Consider the following 18,077-nt stretch of genomic DNA (forward strand, 5'->3'; position numbering starts at 1 on the left):
AGAGATTGTGCGGTGTGGTGGGAGGGTGACTTGGTTTGCAAAGGGGGAGCTCAGGCCAAGCCCCTGCAAGGCAGGTAGAACTGCAGATCCTCCCTGTGCTTCGTGTTCACCTTGCCTATGACAACCTGCCGCAGAGAAGCTGAGCACAGCCCTTTGCTGACGCCCAGCAGCTTGTGCTCCCTGCTGTGCCCCTCTGAAATATTTTGGTTGATCGTCATTTCATGGCGAGCTCTATTGTCCCCACAGCCAGGGCTACTGCAGCAGTAGCAAACCAGGGCTTCTAGTTACTCCCCGACGCCTGCCTTCCTCCCCCTCTGCATGTCCCCAGCTCTCACAGAGGAGGGGTTGCCAGTGGTGCCTTCTCCAGGCAGGGCACATCTGCAGCTTCCATTGAATACCCTCCTTCCCTTTGAAAGCCCTGCCTCTTTCTGGCGGGTGGGGTTTGCTCATTTCCGTGAGCGCTTTTGCAGGTGGTGGTGACACGGGAAGGAAAGGGACATACAGTGCTGGAGGTAAAGAGCCGCTGCGCGTCTGGTTACACCGTGTTTGTACAGCTGAGGTGGGTACAAATCGGGGGTGGCTTTGCTGGAGAACTCTGCCAGGGATATAACTGACCACCTGTTTGGGAGTCCCAGAGCAGCACGTTCGGTAACAGGAGATCGCTGCGCTGCCTGCCCTTGCCGTTGCTGTTGCGCATGCGGCAGTAAACACCTCCTCTGCACAAAACTGAGTCCGGGTAGAGTCCATGGAGACAGTGTTGGTAAGAATCCCAGGTGCTGCAGAAAAGCAGTCTGAGGTCTCAGCTGAGCTGTACTGCTTCAGAAGGGAGATTAGCCATAGATAGGTACGTGCTTTCTTTCTCAGAGAGGGGGAGGATGGTGTGGGATAGTCCTTTGCTCGGTGGTCCTGTGGGCATGTGCACTGGAGAGGAGCCATCACAGGCCACCTCTTCCTGAGCAAGCCACCACTGTGGGAGGCACCGAGATGCTCAGCAGAGGCAGTTTAGGAGCGACAGGGGTGATCTGTCCCGCTGCTTGGAGGTAATCCCCTCCATACAACCCTGAGATGCAACGTACCCAGCTAGAGGGAATCCCAGTAGAGGTGGACAAAAAGATGAACACGTGCAGGTATTGCTCCCCAGCAACATGCGAAAAAATTCATCAGCAGTACATATCCTGGCATGTACCCGTTCATATGGAAGGTGAAGATTTATGGTTTTTAGTGTAAGTGGAAAGTTGTTGGACAGTCTGTTTTGCCTTGGAACGAAACCATACAATTAAATTTCGCGAAGCAACCCGTGTTTCACATCCATGGACAAGGTGAAATGCCATGTGCATGAGAGCGTTTCTCATCAGCGTGGATCTTTGCTGTCTCTAAAGCAGTGCAGGCTGGGGCTGTGGGTGCTACTGGAGATATGCAGCCCGCCTGCACTGCAGGAAGGTCATTCTGGTCTGACTGTCAGCTGGAGCTGTATGTTGTACAATATTGTACGTGTTGTGCCAAGCTTTCTGCAGGTAAAGAAAAGAAAGCAGCAGTCATGTATTTGACAACAGCAATCATAGGTGATGCTGTGAAGAAATTCAGGGAAAATCTGCGGCGCATGTGATTTTGACTACAACCGAGCTGTAGTTCTGACTTGTCTTGGTCACTTTAATTAGTAATGTGTCATTAATTTAAAAATAACCGGTGCAGTTAAAGAGCATGGGTGTTGGTCAGAAAGGCCTGGTTTCTCATGTGTAAATTCACCAAGTCAGAGGCACTGATGCAAGTGCCTGGATGAATCGGTAAAACAGGGCTGGGCTAGCCAGGGCTGGCACGGGCAGCGTGTGCAGCCTGTAGTGGTTTAGGCAATAGCTCTAACTCAGAGTTATGGTGGAGGTGCTGAATGTGCTTGGGTTTGAAAGCACACGGTCTTCGTTAGCTTCAACGGAAACTGCAGGATTCTGCTGTGCAAATCAATGAAACTGTGAGATACAATCCGCTGTTCAGGAAAGTCAGAACATGTTTTTAAGGAAGTCTCTGTTGGGAGGTAAAACCGCTGCTGAAGCGATAGCAGCGACGGAGCGTGTGTAAAAGAGCCTGGGGAGACCCGCAGCCTTCTGGAGCCAGGCAGAGTATTTCCTGTTCACTTGAGCTATTGGTCATGACGGGAAGATGCTTCCTACAAACTGGGGTTTGTTCTAATGGGAATAGGTGACTGGTGAATAAAGAGGGCAGTGGAGGGTTGTCTTTTTTCCCCATTTTTGGAAAACGGAATGCATTATTGTTCCAGTTTAACAATAGGTGGCACTTGGTTCCAGTGCAAGTAGTTATCTCTTCATTGCCATAAAAAGAAATCCATACAATTACATCAGTTCTGATTCTGAATCAAAGAATGAAAATAGCTTCTGGACAGGGTCTTGACTACTAATTCATGTGCTGTGCTATCTGCGTGGTGTGTCTTCATTGCCTTTCACTAAAATTCCTCTTTCCTGTGAAACCAGTTGTGTTTGTGGGTTTGGGATCTTTTTTTCTTTCCTCTCCTTGTTCGCAGATCCACTTGATTTTTTTCTGGTGGTGTTACAACGAACATTGTGCAGTCCTCCTAAGGCTTTGTCCATCAGTAATGTTTTCACTTTTTTCTTGTTCCTGTTTTAAGAGACACTATTGTTTTCTAAGGGCTGTATTTTTGTTATGTCTTGCATGATGAGTGAATTCAAAGTACTTTCAATGGCATAATACACTTTGTAGTGTAATTTTGTGAAAATGCTTCTCTATGAATTAAAAGAAGATCATTTTATGTTAATTCAGGGGTAAACCCTGAATTAATCAATCTTGGATGTGGTGTTTCTGTCTTCTAGAAATACGTGAAGCTTAACTGTTTTTATAGGTTAAGAAGGAAAAAAGCAAACAAAGATGTTCAAAAGTGCAGGCGGTGGCAAAACAGGAGTGTGTGGATAAATTAATTAACATCACTAATTGGCAAATGAAACAAAAGATTACTGTAAGGAAGAATGACTGTTTGAAAATGGAGAGTGAAAACACAATAGAAGAAAAAGACAAAAGGAGTTTTTCATCTGGGGAGAGCTCAAACTTGATTAAAGTGCCAATGAAAGGGTAAGCTAAGGAAATAATCTCTAGCTCTTATTTGTAGTGCTATGTAAGTGTCTTAGGTTTTCTGATACTGTGGTAGTTGAAGTAGTTTCCTCAGTGGTGAAAGCCATAGTGAGTAGTCCACTGCTTCTCAAAAAATGAAGAAAAATTCTTTTTTGACAAAATGAAGCGCACGATGGAGGTTCAAATTTATTGCCTGCTCTAAAAAAAGAAAAGGGGAAACCAAAAGAAAACCCCCACCTAAATTCCTGTGATTTCCATGTCAACACTGAGGTAAAATGCATCTTCAAAACCAGAACTGAAGACTGGAAAAAGCAGTTATTTTTGTAGGAAAAGGCCACCTAGAAAAGAAAAGTAGGAACTTGGGGTTTGCTACTCCTCCCTTTTCTAGGTGATTTTAGTGATCTCCGTGCAGTTGGTGTTTTCCTTTTCATTAAGTTAATATGCCCTTTGTCAGGAGAGGGGAAAAGATGATATTACCAAACCAATCTCAAAAGTCTAAAGAAGGCACACGTATTTTTATGCAGACCTAAGCAGGAGCTTTTTCTGTCTGTCCTTCAAAGGAATCTCTGCTCTAGGTGCTTTCTGTACCGTGGCTATTGGATATAGTCCAGCTTAACCTGGATCTAGCTCAGATTCCACGTGTCCCCCTCACTCCTAGGGGAAGGGTTTTAAATACTTGGGCATATTCCACGATCTTTACAGTCAAGTCTGTGATTTTATCATAGATATTTTTTGTCTCGGTTGTTTCTGGACATCATCTTAAGTATGTCTGTTTCACAGAAATATTTTTTATAAACTATTCACTTGGTGATTTTTTTTCTTTCTTTCTGTGTAATGCAGCAAAATTGCCCTGAATGCCAAAGGTGCAAAGAAAAGTAAAAGACAGCCTTCAAAGCAGAAGGCTCATCAGCAGATGAGCTCTTCCAGTGGCAATCATGGTCAAGTACCGGATGAGAGCACTTCCAGTGAAACATCTGAGGATGAAGGAAGGTATGCCTATAAGGAATGTTGAAAATAAAACTTACTTAATGATAAAAATTGGCCTGAGAGCTAGAGGCTAGTTTGGGTTTTTGTTGTGTGTTTAGGTTTTTTGTAAACCTGACGCCTATGAAGATTCTTGTTCTTTCATGTGACCACCTGATGTTCTTTCTTGTTCTTTCTTGTTCTTTCCTGTGACTACCTGATGCGCTTTGTGTTGACAAACACTTCACTTTTGTTTAGAGTGCTTTTGAACATGCTGGCCAAGTCAACAATGAGGTCACGTGCACAAATTCTGATTAATTACATGAGTGTGTGCACAGGCATAGAAGTATTTCATGTGTTTAAAAAGGGTGAGGTATCTCAGTTTTTTTCACTGCAGGTACCTCAGGATTTTTTTGCCCTGCTCCCCGCTCCACCTTTTCTCTTGCAGCTGTTCCCTCCTGACTTCTTGCCCACCCTGAACTTACTTGTGTGGGTTGTGGCAAAGTGCGAAAGAGAAGTTGTTGACACTGTTCAGCCCTAGCTAAAAATCTGGTGTGTTAGCAACACTGTTTTGGTCAGAAATCTAACGCACAGCCCTGTGTGGGCTGCTGTGAAGAAAATAAACTGCATCCCAGCCAGACCCAGGACACCAGAGAATCCAAAATTACAGTTCTTTGACCTGTAGGAGAAGGATTCTCAGTACTGAAGGGAGCTGAACCCCTGGTATTAAACAGGGAATGCACGTAACCGTATAGCTCCATGTCTGTAGCTGTAAGATTTCTGTCACTTTGCGTGAAGTTTAGGGAACAGTTATTTCAACTGTTTGCTTAATATCTTGCGGAAAAATTAGCCTTCCAGTAGACATTAATAGCACACAATAATTGTTTCAGTCTTGAACTATATCTAGCAAAGTTACTATACCAGATTTTAGTTTAATTCAGTTCTGCAGTTAAGTTTTCAAAGCTACGGTAGGTATTATTCATAATGCAAAGTAAGCATTTCAGTACTGAAATATATTTCTGTTTTCTAGACCTGCAGCAACAACCAGGAGTGAAAGGAACGAGGTACTGTAAAACTAGTTTCTTGGTAAACAGTCTCTATCAGCTTTTAATCACTTCGATGGGAGCAGTGTTTATGTAGTGATCAACCAGATGTACAAATTGCTGCTGGTACGCAGCTTTATTGTATTTGAGACAAATCTGTGGGCTGTGAAGGAGAGAATGAATCATTCCTGCATTTGTAATGGTCTGTAATACTAGACAGTGGAATTACAGAAAGTACTGTATTTTTTGTAGGTCAGCATACCAATGGAAGTAACTGATGGCCCTGGTTTAACTCACTCATCTGACCCAACTTCAGAGGATGTCCGGTTAGAAGCTTCAGCCTACAAGGAGACTATGCTGCTGTTGGAAGAGCTTAGCGTGGTTCATACGGGTATGTTTTCAAGTCTCTGTCTTCAGCTGTTACAAGTTCCCCTTAAAACATGATTTCTTTGTAGGCACTCCTAAGTATTTTAATTTCATATTTTGATATAGTATCTCTTTGTGACTAGAGATCCCCCTCAAAAGCTGTGAAACTGTCACCTAACCTGAGATGTTGCCTGCATTACCAGCCGATGTGCCTTACGTTATCATTGGTTCTCTGTCTAGTCAGAGCTGGAGAAGCAGTTTCTTGCAAAGTACAGTTCAGCTCCTTCTAATGCGGTCATCAAAAGTCAGCAAGAGCTTTTTCTTCTTTATATCCCCTTGATGTGGTTTAAGCCCAGCCACACCTAAACACCTAAGCACCACACAGCCACTCACTTGTTCCACCCCAGTGGGGTGGGGGAGAGCATCGGAAAGGGAAAAGTGAGAAAACTCATGGGTCGGCACGAAAACAGTTTAATAGCAAAAGCCACGCACGCAAGCAAAGCAAAGCAAGGAATTCATCCAGCACGTCCCATGGGCAGGCGGGTGTTCAGCCATCTCCAGGACAGCAGGGCTCCGTCACGCATAACAAATACTTGGGAAGACAAAGTGCCATCACTCTGGATGTCCCTCCCTTCCTTCGTCCTCCCCCAGCTTTATATGCTGAGCATGATGCCGCGTGGCATGGCACATCCCTTGGGTCAGCTGGGGTCAGCTGTCCCAGCCGTGTCCCGGCCCGGCTCCTTGCGTACCCCCAGCCTGCTCGCTGGTGGGGTGGGGTGAGGAGCAGAAAAGGCCTTGGCTCTGTGTGGGCGCTGCTGGGCCATAACGAACACATCCCCGTGCTACCAGCCCTGTTTGCGGCACAACTGTAAAACATGGCCCCGTACCAGCGACTGCGAAGAAAATTAACACTATCCCAGCCACAACCAGCACACCCCTCAACAGCTAATGACAAAGAGTACAGCAAAATAATGGCTTTGCTTAAAAATAATAAGTACATATATATAACAAATTTCAACTGTCATACGATGCTTGCATATGTGCACAAGGCATTATATAAACATAAGCATCACTTACTAGGGCTCTTAAACTATGCTAAAATTTCATTAGGCAAGTGTTAACCTTGGCCGAAGGCCAAACTCCCCCCCCAGTGCTGCCACTGCCCCTCCTTGACAAAACGGGGCGAAAAAGCTGGTGGGTCAGTGTGAAGGCAGGGCTGTCACTTCCCAGTGACTGTCACTGGCAAAACAGACTCCACCGATTAAAATACATTTGGATAGTGAGAAACAAAGACCCCAAACCTGAGAAGGACACGTCGGCACCCCCCCTGCTCAAGCTCTGCTGCGCTCCTTCCCTGCCACCTCCCCAGGCAGCGCGGGGAGGCTGCGGTCGGCAGTCGGGACGTAGCAGTTTCTCTGCTGCTCCTTCCTCGTCCCTTTTCCCTGCTCCAGTGTGAGTCCTCCCCCAGGCTGCAGTCCTTTGGGGAAAATCTCCTCCAGCCTGGGCCCTCCATGGGTCGCAGGTCCTTCGGGAAGGATCCGCCTGCTCTGGCACGGGGTCCTCCGCAGCACTGCGCTGTGGGTATCTGCTCCAGCATGGTTCTCTCCGGGGCTGCAGGGGAATCTCTGCTCTGGCACCTGGAGCAGCACCTCTCCCTCCTCCTTCGCTGACCTGGGTGTTCGTTTGCAGGGCTGGTTTTCACATGCTTTTCCCCTTCTCTGCCCGTGTGGTGGTTTCGCCCTTTCCTACATTTGTTTTTCCTGAGGAGCTGCCAGCACGGCTGAGAGGCTCAGCTGTGCCCTGCGGTGGGTCCATTGAAACCGTCCATGGCCAGCACGGGGCGACCCCTGGCTTCTTCTCACAGGGACCTTCCCACTAACCTGCCACCTGCACCTAATACAGCAAAGCACTGAACAGCTTATACATTGGGCAGTATTTGTGCAGCTTTGTGTCTTTTCTGTCTCAAAACAGGTTCTGCTACTTTGTTGAAAATGCAAAACATGCTTCTTGAATATGAACAGAGAATAGAACGTCAGAAAAATCGGAATAAAGCGCTCTCAAGAGAAGTGAGGAAATTGGAAGATGAAAGGGAGGAGTCACAGTTCAGAGCGGAGAAGACTCAAGATTTGAAATCCGTGTTGGCTCACCAAGAAGCGGAATGGAAAAGGGGTATCCAGAGCCTTAAGTATGTAAATTGTGGTCTGATAACGTATTATCTTGTCAGTGGTTTTGTTCCGAAAGACACCGATGGTGCAGGCAACAGGATGAGAAGTTTCCAGTCTTTTGGGTTTGGGTTTTTTGAATCCCGTGGGCCAGTTATGCTATGAAGTACATAATGTGAGAGGGGAAAAACGTCCGGATACCAGCTCCATGTACAGTCTTCTGGATGTTGTTCTAACTTTGTTTTCTAGCAAGAAAAGAGCAAGAGAGTGTGTACGGGGAAATCAGATTTATAAGAGAGATCTGAGAGATGGTTGGGTGTGGGTTTTTTTTTCGTTTTGTCCTCGCAGCTTCAGTTGGCCTATAATACTAGGATTTCTGGTAACTCCACCCAGTGCAAGTCAAACCAGAGCTTAGAGCATTTGTTTGCTTACCTGTTTGTTTGTTGGAAAGGTCAAGTTTGGGATTGCCCCTTTCCCCACACTCCTGAGCTAGACCCGGAGGTGTGAGGTTTCTCATCGCTGTTGACATCACGTCCGACAGGGGTGGCCAGCAGGCACCGTAGGCAGTTGAGCAAGGACAACTGCAGAGCCCTGGCCTGGGAGGGGAGATCTCCTCGTGGTGATCCCCGGTGGGATGGCGTGGCTGGGGAGCTGGCCCAGCAGGGCCAGGCGGCCCAGGCAGAGAGCGAGCTCAGCAGGAGCCACGGTGAGCTGGCAGCTGGGGCGGCCCGCAGCGGCCTGGGCTGTCTGGGGGGCAGCAGTGCCAGGGCACTGGGGGCAGTGAGTGCCCACCCCTCCTCAGGGCTTGCTGAGCTGTGTCTCGAGCCCGGGGTCCGGTTTTTGGCCGCCCAGCCCAGGAGATCTTGCCCAGCCCGTGTGAGGTCGGCAGGGAGATGCCGGGCTGGCGCGGGGGCAGGAGCACCAGCCCTGTGAGGGGAGGCTGCGGGAGCTGGGCCTGGGGGAGTTGGGCCTCCCAGCGCGGGGGAGGGGAGTACGAGGAAGACGAGGCCGGTCCCAGCTTGGCCTGGGTTTGACTTCAGCAGGTGTTCAAAATCCTCAAGCATCTGTCAAGTATAAAGAAGTAGTATTTTCATTCTAAGTGAATTCTCCAAGCAGCGTTAAATTTATACTTTCGAAAGTTACACTTTTTATGAAATTACACTAGAAGTTATATGTAAAGCTTTTTCCTTGCAATATACGCCATTCAAATACAAACGTTTGTCAGTCTTTCAAGTAATTTTAGTGGTGGTTGATTCTTGTTTTGCAGAATTTCTAAAGCAGGCTTTCAATTGGCAGTTCTTCCCTTACGCTGACACTTGATTTTTTAAATTTTTTTTTTTGTTGACTGTTGCGAGTATATGGGAAAAAATAGTCAAAATAATGATCAAACACAAAGCTGCTTGCTTGTTTGGGTACCGTGGGCACACCATGGACCGTTTTTTACCATGTCAGTGCTTATTGCTGATTGTTTCAGTTGGTAAAGAAGCTGACCTTCCATAAGGCTTTCCTTGTAAGTCAGCTTCAAAATGAAATTGCTGTAGTTTCTCCCAGAGGTAGATCCGACTGGGGTTTAAAACTGTTTTTAATCGTATTCAGCTTAAACCCCATGCATTTCTGAATCTGGTTTTGAACACTGACATCCTTCTGGAGTAAACAGAAGCTGCTTGTTCTGCCTGTGGTCAGCAGTTGTTTTAGACTTACAGAAGGCTTGCTGAAAAATTGTTGGGTCTGCCATAGGTAAGTGGCGTGCTGATTCACCAGTATTGCTTCTGGTCACTGAATCCGTAATGTGTAGGCAATGCTCAGTATACTAAGAAAATGTATACTAACCATAGTAAAAGTTTACGATGCTTTGATCTGATGAGACAACAAACTCCTTTTTCAGCAAAATGGCTGTAATATGAAGATGGATTTTTTAAATTTTATTATAGAAGTGTGCACACTGGTGTGTGTTTCCCTATACAAACTTACAAATAACTGATAAATCACTCAAAGTTTTTTTTTCTGTATCTTGTACAACTGATACCATGCACAATGGCATGAAGTTAGAATTCTTTAAAAAGTTGAAAAGTACAGTAAAAATATGAACTCTGAAAACGTTTAACATTTTTTATGGTTTGAGTTGTCTCTGCAAGTTCATCATGTGGAATATCTACTTTTATATCAGTGCTTTTGTTTCTCAAATACTCCGTTAAATCCCAGATCTTCTTTGAAACAAGAAGAAGAAAAGAGGCTCAGAGTAGAAGTGCTGTGTGAGAAAAGGAGAGAAGACCTCCGAAGGAAAGAAGATCAATGTTGTAAAGAGATGGAGGAGAAACAGAAACTTGAGTTACAGTCTAGGAATTTAGAAATGGAGTTAAGAACACTGAGAAGGCTCTTGAAACAGGTCTATTAAATAATGAATTAAACTCTTTGTCTTATTTTCTGCTTCTTTTCAATTGTATTCCAGTATGCCTAGAGAAGGAGGCGCTTTGTTCACGGAAGAGGCGTTGGATAACAGTTGTCAAATTTTGAGAACAGTAGAGTACAGTTGGTTCACAATTGGGTGGTTGTTTTTTTTTTTTTTGCTTTGCAGTTTATTATTCCCTTTTTCCTTTTTCAAAATTTAGGTTTCATTTGTATTTCAGGCAAAGCCTGACCTTTTTTTGAATTACTACAAAACATCCTGTATTTCGCCTTCTTAAATTTTCATAAGAAAATTTAAATTTATTTATTTATAGGTGGATTATCATAACGGTGGGGAATCAAAAATGTTTTCAAGTATGCAAGGGAGAATGGGAAGATGTATTGCTAGCTCTGTTTTTTCTTAAGATGCAAGCAGTTTTATTGTATTACTGCAGGTTGAAGAGGAACGTGATGAAACACAGAGACAGCTCTCTCAGGAAAAGAGGGCCAGAGCCCTTCAAGAAGGAATTTTGAACAACCACCTTGGGAGACAAAAGGAACTAGAAGAAGAGACAAGAAGATCTATCGGAAAAAAATCAGAGGTAAGCAGATTTTTTTTCTAATAAATTACATTTCACCATGTTTGTTTTAAAGTCATAATAAATCTTACATAACTTTTTCTGTTTCTTGATGTTTATTTACTGTTTACCAGTGTAACTTATCTGGGTAAATACCTTTCTTGTTTTCTCTTATGTCTAAAAGTTCTGGAAAGCAGCATCACTCCTGTATGTACCTGAATTACTTGTGCAAGTCGGAAGCGAATAGAAGACACTATTTACACCGTTTCTTAACCTATCTGTTATTTTCCATTTCATAGACATTTTGTCATCGCTTTTTAGGCTTTCTAGCAGTGAAACACCTAGCTACCTATGGCAAGGTTGACCAGGAAGAAAGTTGTTTGACAGTGTTTGTGTTTCCATTGCTTTTATTTTTTAATTAGTTATTCCCTTATTGAACTTACTTCAAGTATGCCTTTCTTTGCCACCTCCACATAACTAAAATTTTATGATCGACTCTCAGCAATGAATTCAACTCTCTGTAAGAGTTAGAGTAACTGGAGGAGAAAAAGCAATCATAAACACTGTATTAAAAAAGATCTTGAAAAGAGTTTACTGAATTTCCTAAAGAATGTGCAGTGCCTTGAAGCCTTTTTGTTCTTGGCTGTGCTGCCCAATAAATGTAGGGTGAATGTGTTTAAGTGGGAAAAAGTTATACATACAATAAAGAGGAAATATACAGGACTATTGCATTCCGGGGGTGATTGAGTCTTATAGCTAACTTTCAGTAATACAAAAGGATAAGTGTTCAGAAGACATTTGAGAAGGAAAATACCCTTTCTGGCCTTGTTTTTACTAGATCTGTAGCACAACTAATTCAACCTTAAAGGCAGTATTATAAAGGCATGCACATACAAGAAAGCGCTGTCATTTTAAAAGCTTTGGTTGCTGGTTTAAGGGGGGAAAAAACCGTAACTGTATATTTGGGATGTTCATTTAGGTTTTAAGGCTATGTTGCACTTCCGTTGGGTACGTACGTTGTACATGTGCATGGGTTCACAGAGTAGCTTATTGCCTGAAACTTCATCTTCGAAGTCATGCTTCGGTACTAGAAATGTTAAAATGCAGTTTACTGCTGCAGGTTTTTTGTAGATTCATTTCCCAATTGGCTCTTTATTAATTTTCCCTGTCATTCAGGAATCCAGCACTGATAGAGAACAGGATCTGTTGTACAAGAATCAGTTACTACAAGATGAGATTGCTATGCTAAGGCTAGAACTCACTCAAGTAAGACTTAGGCACCAGGAGGAACAAGGAAAATATTTAAAGGAAAATGAGACCTTGAAAGAAAAAAAATGAAGCTCTCAAAAAGGAACTTAAACTGCACAAGGAAGCATTAAGACAAATGTTTTTTCAGTTCAACGCGGAGCTGGACTTAGTAAAGAGAGAATCTGCAGTGCTGACTTCCAAACTTGAGCAGACAAACAAAAGCAAAGACAGACTAGAGACAGAAATTGAATCATTGCGTTCCTCCCTGAACGCTGCAGTTCAAGAACTTGAACTTCATTTGTCATCAGAAAGCAATGCTGAACGAAGATTTCCCAGAGAACGTGATGAATGCCTTTACTTGCAAGTCGAGCTCCATCGTGACCTCTCTGACGTGCAAGAAACCAACAAGAGCTTGTCTCTGCAGCTGTGTAAAGCTAAAAGCAAAGCTAATAGGCTAGAAAATGAGCTTCACCAGTTGAAGCAAATGCTCAGAGAAAAAGCTTTGCTTTTAGAAATGACAAAAAAGAATTAAGTCAAGGCCAGTGTCGGGCAAAGGAATGTGATCATGCTCAACAACTTGAGAAAGATCCAGTAAGCAAACTTGTAATAAAACAGGAGTCCCTGCAGGAGCGATTGGCCCAGCTCCAGAGTGAAAACCTTCTTACTCCATCAGCAATGGGAAGAGATGCAGAACAAGAGGATCATGAAAGAAAAAATAGCGGATTATGGGCAGGAGCGTTTTAATGACATTTTCAACAAACTTAGAGCTGATACAGAAAAGCAAGTTTATCTAATAGAAGAGCGAAACAAGGATTTAAATGCCAAGCGTACTGATTTAAGGGAACAAGTCTTTAAATACGAGACTGACGTAGTAGAAAGACAGGTAAAGTATATGCGTAGAAAGACAATTTAAAGTTTGTCCGTTCTTGAAATTAGTTTGTTCCTCCAATGTATCCGGTGTAAGTTACATGCATGGGACCAAAGAATACTCATTTGTTCTGGTTTGTTATGTTTCCCTCGGAATTGCGGAAAGTTTTGGCAACGGGGATATTAGTCCTCAGATCTAAGCAGAGAACAGAAAAAAGGTATCCAAGTCTAAGCTTTGATCAAGAAAGGTGATTCTTCTCTAGAACTTTTTTCCATCTATTTTCCTTAGTCCATGTTATGCCCTATAGAATAGTCTAAAGTATTTGATGGTTTTGATGTAAGTATTGCACTGATGACATGAATGAGAGTGGTATAAAAGGAGGAACCATCCAATACACGAGAGCTGAGAAATGAAGATACAGAGAAGTGAAGTGGTTGGGGATAGATTTATATGAAGCTTCTATAGAGGGGAAAAAAGAGGTTCTCTGTAAGCTGCTGTCAAGATTGAAGAGTATTAGTAATGTCCAGCTGTTGATTTCTGTATGTGTTTTGAGGGTTCTGAGGGGCCTGCCTGTTCCTCAAAGTTCATGTCAGACGGTGACCTTAAGCTTTCTCTTCTATGATGTGTAGCCACACTCCAGCAGTACTGTCAATCATTGTAAACTGTGACTTGCTTTGTATTCTTACTACCAAAATAATGGGTTCCTTTTGAAGATCATGTGAGAGAGTGTGTGTGTGTTATATGTATATAGCTATATATATATAATGAGCTATCCAGATTTTTGTAAACCTAATCTATCAGTATTTCTAAAACGAGCTGAGTAAGAAGACTACAAGAGGATGTGATTCAACATACCCTTAAAGTGTATCTCAAAGGAGCTTTCAGATATTTGTATTCATTTAATTGTATTTGTATAGTGAAGAAACAGAAGAAAGAACAATCTAACACAAAGTCCTGCCTTCAGTCACCGGAGTAATATTTGCAGTCAAACTGTGGCTCTTAGATCACAACAGATTTCTTTGGGTTTTGTTAGAAAAAAATACCCGATTGCAGTGTGTTCCTGTGTATTGTTCAAGGAAGAACAATACCTGAGCCTTTTTTATGTGTTAGGAAACAGGAATCCTCATGAACAGCTGCTGATAGTCAAAGGTGCTCAGCTGAGAAAGATGACGAGAGGTCATCATCTGTGCAGATGCCTGCTGGTGGCAGGCAAAATTTCATACTTTTGGGTTCAATCTAGACAGGTCTAACCGTATAACAAAATAAGTTAAAGGCGTATTTCATGTTCTTAGAACTTTCTTCATGCTAATTTAACTGTTTCGTTAGGGCATGTTTGGACAACTGCAGCAGGAGCTTGCTGCTGCACTTAAAAAGCAATCTATGCCAGAAGCTTCACTTGAAGTTACTACGCGCTACCACAGTGACCTGGAGAGAGACAAGCTGCGCTTGCAAAAGGAGTTGGAAAAAAAGGTGAAAACTAAGGTAGTTAATGTCTGTAACTATATGAATAAATCTGAGCGTAGCTGTTGAAAGCAGGAGCGAATGTTGTCCTTTTGCACCACCTTTTGCAGTGTTCTTACGAAAACTGAAGTATAGAGGGAACCAGAGGAGCTTTGCAGGAAAGCTGTAGGGTGATTCTGTGTGTGTGTGCATGTCATCTTATCCCCCAAAGTTGTAACCTCATCCTGTCGCTTCTAGAGTATTCCTTCTTCCCACCAGCTCCAGCTGCTGTTCTTGGTTATGGTTCCTAAGGTGTGTTTTACACTCCACACCAACCTTGGCCATAGGTCTTGGATGGGTGGAGGAGATCTTAGGCCTGTTTCTGTGTAAGTTACTGCATTCTCCTGCGCTCTTGTCTTTTCCGGCCACCTTACTTTTTCTTCTGCCACTGTTGCTTTCACAGACGCAGAAGCAGAACATGCTGGCTCTGACATCCAAGGACTTGCACAGCACGTGGGAGGAGCACTTGAAGTCAAGATCCCACCTTGAAGAGCGCGTTGCTCAGCTGGACGAGGAGAAGGCTGAACTGTTGCAACAGGTGAGCCCAGAAAATTCTCCGGGCACCGAGCCAATACCCAGGAGAACCACATGCACCTTCTGGTCAGGTTCTTACATATCATTGTTTTCTGTTATCCCTGCCATTCAGGCTGCGAGTACCTTATCGTTTGGGGGTCATGGAGGAAGCAAATAAAAGCTAGATGGGTATCCTTGTGTAAGTTCTGGAGTGGCTCTGTTGGGAAGAGTTCCCAGTGTGGTTTGCTATCAGTTGAGCACATCGAGCAAGGCCACAGTTCCCAGTTCTTCCTTGGATTTTGTGTGGTCATCTTCTGACCCCTTGGTTTCTGGGCAGGTTTAAAATGCTTGATGTTTCCAGTGCGTGTGTGGAGGAGCTGCTGTATGTTTTCAGCGTAGCGGGAGCTTAAAAGCCTTGCCGAAAAACATACTGAAGGAATGCTGGGTAAATGAACGAGTGCTTGGGAAACAAGCAGCGCCTGCCAGTTGCCAAGGGACAGCCTTCCCCTTTTCTCCTTTTCTGTAGAGGGAAAATGGAAGTACAAAGTCAAAACAGCTGCCAGCTCTCCTCTGGTGTGGCTGAGAAAACACCAAGAGGAGGAAAACCAGCATGTGGCTAAGTAAATGCCCACACAGAAGAGGTGGAGGTAATGGCCGAGGGGAATAAAATGTTGAAGAACTCCAAAAGATCAGATTCCTCCACAAGCCCCCCCTGCCTGCTGGTTGCTGGAAGATCCCATGAAAGCTTTGGATGGATCCATGTTCTCCCATGAAGTGCATACCTACGTAATCCCTACTATGAGCAGAGGCACTGCCAAAAGTGTTCTCCAGCATCTTTTCCACCTGTTATGTCTAGAAGAGGATGGCCTTTGCTTCAGCGAGGGCATCTGTTTCTGTAGTTACGTATTAGTCTGTTTGATGTGAAACCTGAAGGGATGGAATATCCTCAGGAATTCCGTCCCGTGGCATTCTGTGGAACGTGGCTAACGGATAGAGACGTCCGGCAGCTTCTCTGTGGAGAGCGCTAGATGCACAGACTGTACGTAGGTATTTTTCCTGTGCTCTGTGTGTGTGATAAATCTTTCTTTTCTCTTTTGAAAGTGCGAGAGTGAAAGAAAGGAAGTGAAGAAGCTGGTAGAGTTGAAACGCCCAGCTGAACTATGTCTGGCCCAAGAAATGAAAAGAAACCTCGATCTGCAGAAAGACTGTAAGAGGGACGGCTTTTTAGCGTGGTGAAGAGGTATCCCTGCATAGAAGTCATGTTTTATTAAACTTTAGTGTAAAAATAGGTGTACCTAACTGTGAGCAGATGCCGGCCTCGTGTTAGTTCTTGCAAGGTACTTCTGTACACCAGCCCCTAGTTTTCACTAGCTGCCAAAACAACTGCAGGTGCAGGTTGCCCTGCAGTTCTCCTGGGAAAAAGGGAGTCTTTCATTCCTCTTTTCAGGTGAAATCTGGACTCTCCAAGTGTATGTGGCACAGGAATACTGGTTTTTCCTGGTAATTCCTAGTGTGTCAAGCACGTTAAAGATGAAGCAAGCTGTGTCTGTGCTGTTTACATGAGAGTATGTGAAAAAGTCCAGTTTTGTTCCTTTGCTTCATTGTTTTCATGACTAGTTTGCTGTGCAGGTTGAAGAGGCTGCTGAGCAGAGCTACGAAGGAACTAAGGGTGTATGAGGAGAGAGGGGGACTGTCCCAGCTTAATTTGCAGGGAGAAGTGAAGAACAGGTATTCTGAAGTGGTCAATGAAATTGGCAGATTAAGAACAAAGGTGAGCTTTGCTTTGTTTGGGTTATTGTGGTGTTTTTTCTTGTGAAACCTTTGTTCTTTCTTTATACTTCTTTTCATATTGTTGACTTTTTTTCTTGGCTGTATTTCTGAAATTATTTGGCTGTTTTTTGATGTTCGTTCTATGGTCACAGTAGTAGGCGACTGTAATACTGATGTAGCTCTTAGGGGTAAAGACGGAAGTGTTACGTACACAGCAGTATCTGCGAGGGCACATCAGGGGTAGGCTGTCCTGCAGAGGAAGGGCAAAGCAAGAGCCACAGCAAGGCTGGCAGGGTCTGTGACCACACAGGCCAGGGATCAGCCCCACAGGCCCTCACCAAGAAGAGCAGAAGAGTTCTGGGGACAGTAAGCAGAGTCCTCCAAGAGTGCAGATCACCAGGCCGGTCCATAGGGATGGGCAGGTCTGCAGTCCTACTGGGCCGTCACGTCCATGGGTGAGGGTCAGGGCTGAAAGCAGTGAAGGCCCAGCACAGGCCTGGCTGCAGCTTGAGGCCGTGGCAGCATCGTCGGGCTCCGACGGATGCATTCCCTCTCGGAAGAGAGGGGAGTAACGCCACCATCACTCGGAACAGCTCTGTGCAGTTGGCCTTGCCCAAGGTCACCCCCTGAAGCCTGTCTCGGGCACGAGTTGAGCAGGAGGCAGGTGGGGGTTTGCTTTTCGGAATGGTGTCTTTGCTTCCCAGGGCACAATGCAGTGTGAGGTGGTGCGGAAGAAACCCTGTAACTTGTTGCTTACTAGTAGCTGACTCAGTCCGTCTTTCCCTTGTCATGGAGGCCCAGAAGTAGAGTTCCCAGAAGTGCTTCTGAGGTTGCTCTGGGTGATAGATTCTGGTTTTTAATTTTGCATCCTTTCTGTCTAATAATAAACAAACAGTTCCTGTTGTGCCCTTAACACTATATCCACAGGACCCATCAGCACTCCCTTATCTTCCAAGCCTGAAACTGAATTTCAGCCCAGGCAGCTACCAAAGTCCCTACCAACTAAAACTGGGTAATCACGGGGGGGTTTAATACCATTCTGAAACATTTGACATTGCACAGGAACTGTAGGGTCTCCTGGTCTTGGCTGGGGAATGACCTGTAAAAAACCCAAGTTTTTGTGGCTGAGCATGCGTGCACTTGAAAAAGGACTAGAGAAGAAATACTTCCTCCTGGAAAGAGCACAGAGATGGATTGTGTTTACTCTGTATTGCCACCTTGTAAATAAATTCCTGCCTTTCTTCTAATGTTTGGAAGAAAACAAATGCACCCAATTAAAAAATGCATTTTGCTCTCCATTCCCCCATTAAATGGTCAGACTGATTACAGAGGTGCTCTTGAAATGGCTGCTGCTCATAGCCATTTCCCAAAACTCATAGAATTCAGGTTTTGCAACCTGAATTTACTTGGCTGTGTTTTCAACAAAAGTCTTTTTTCTGTCTTTTTAAAATTATTATTTATTATAGCTTTTCCTTCTAGGGATCACGTCTACAATAACAGAACGCTGCTAATACACTGAGGATCAGCTAAGGAAAGTGACTGTACATCAGCCACTTTGGTCGGCGAGAACACTGCCAGAGCGAAC

Source organism: Falco biarmicus, unplaced genomic scaffold (genome assembly GCF_023638135.1).
Source record: "Falco biarmicus isolate bFalBia1 unplaced genomic scaffold, bFalBia1.pri scaffold_36, whole genome shotgun sequence".
In the NCBI taxonomy this organism is placed as follows: Eukaryota; Metazoa; Chordata; class Aves; order Falconiformes; family Falconidae; genus Falco; species Falco biarmicus.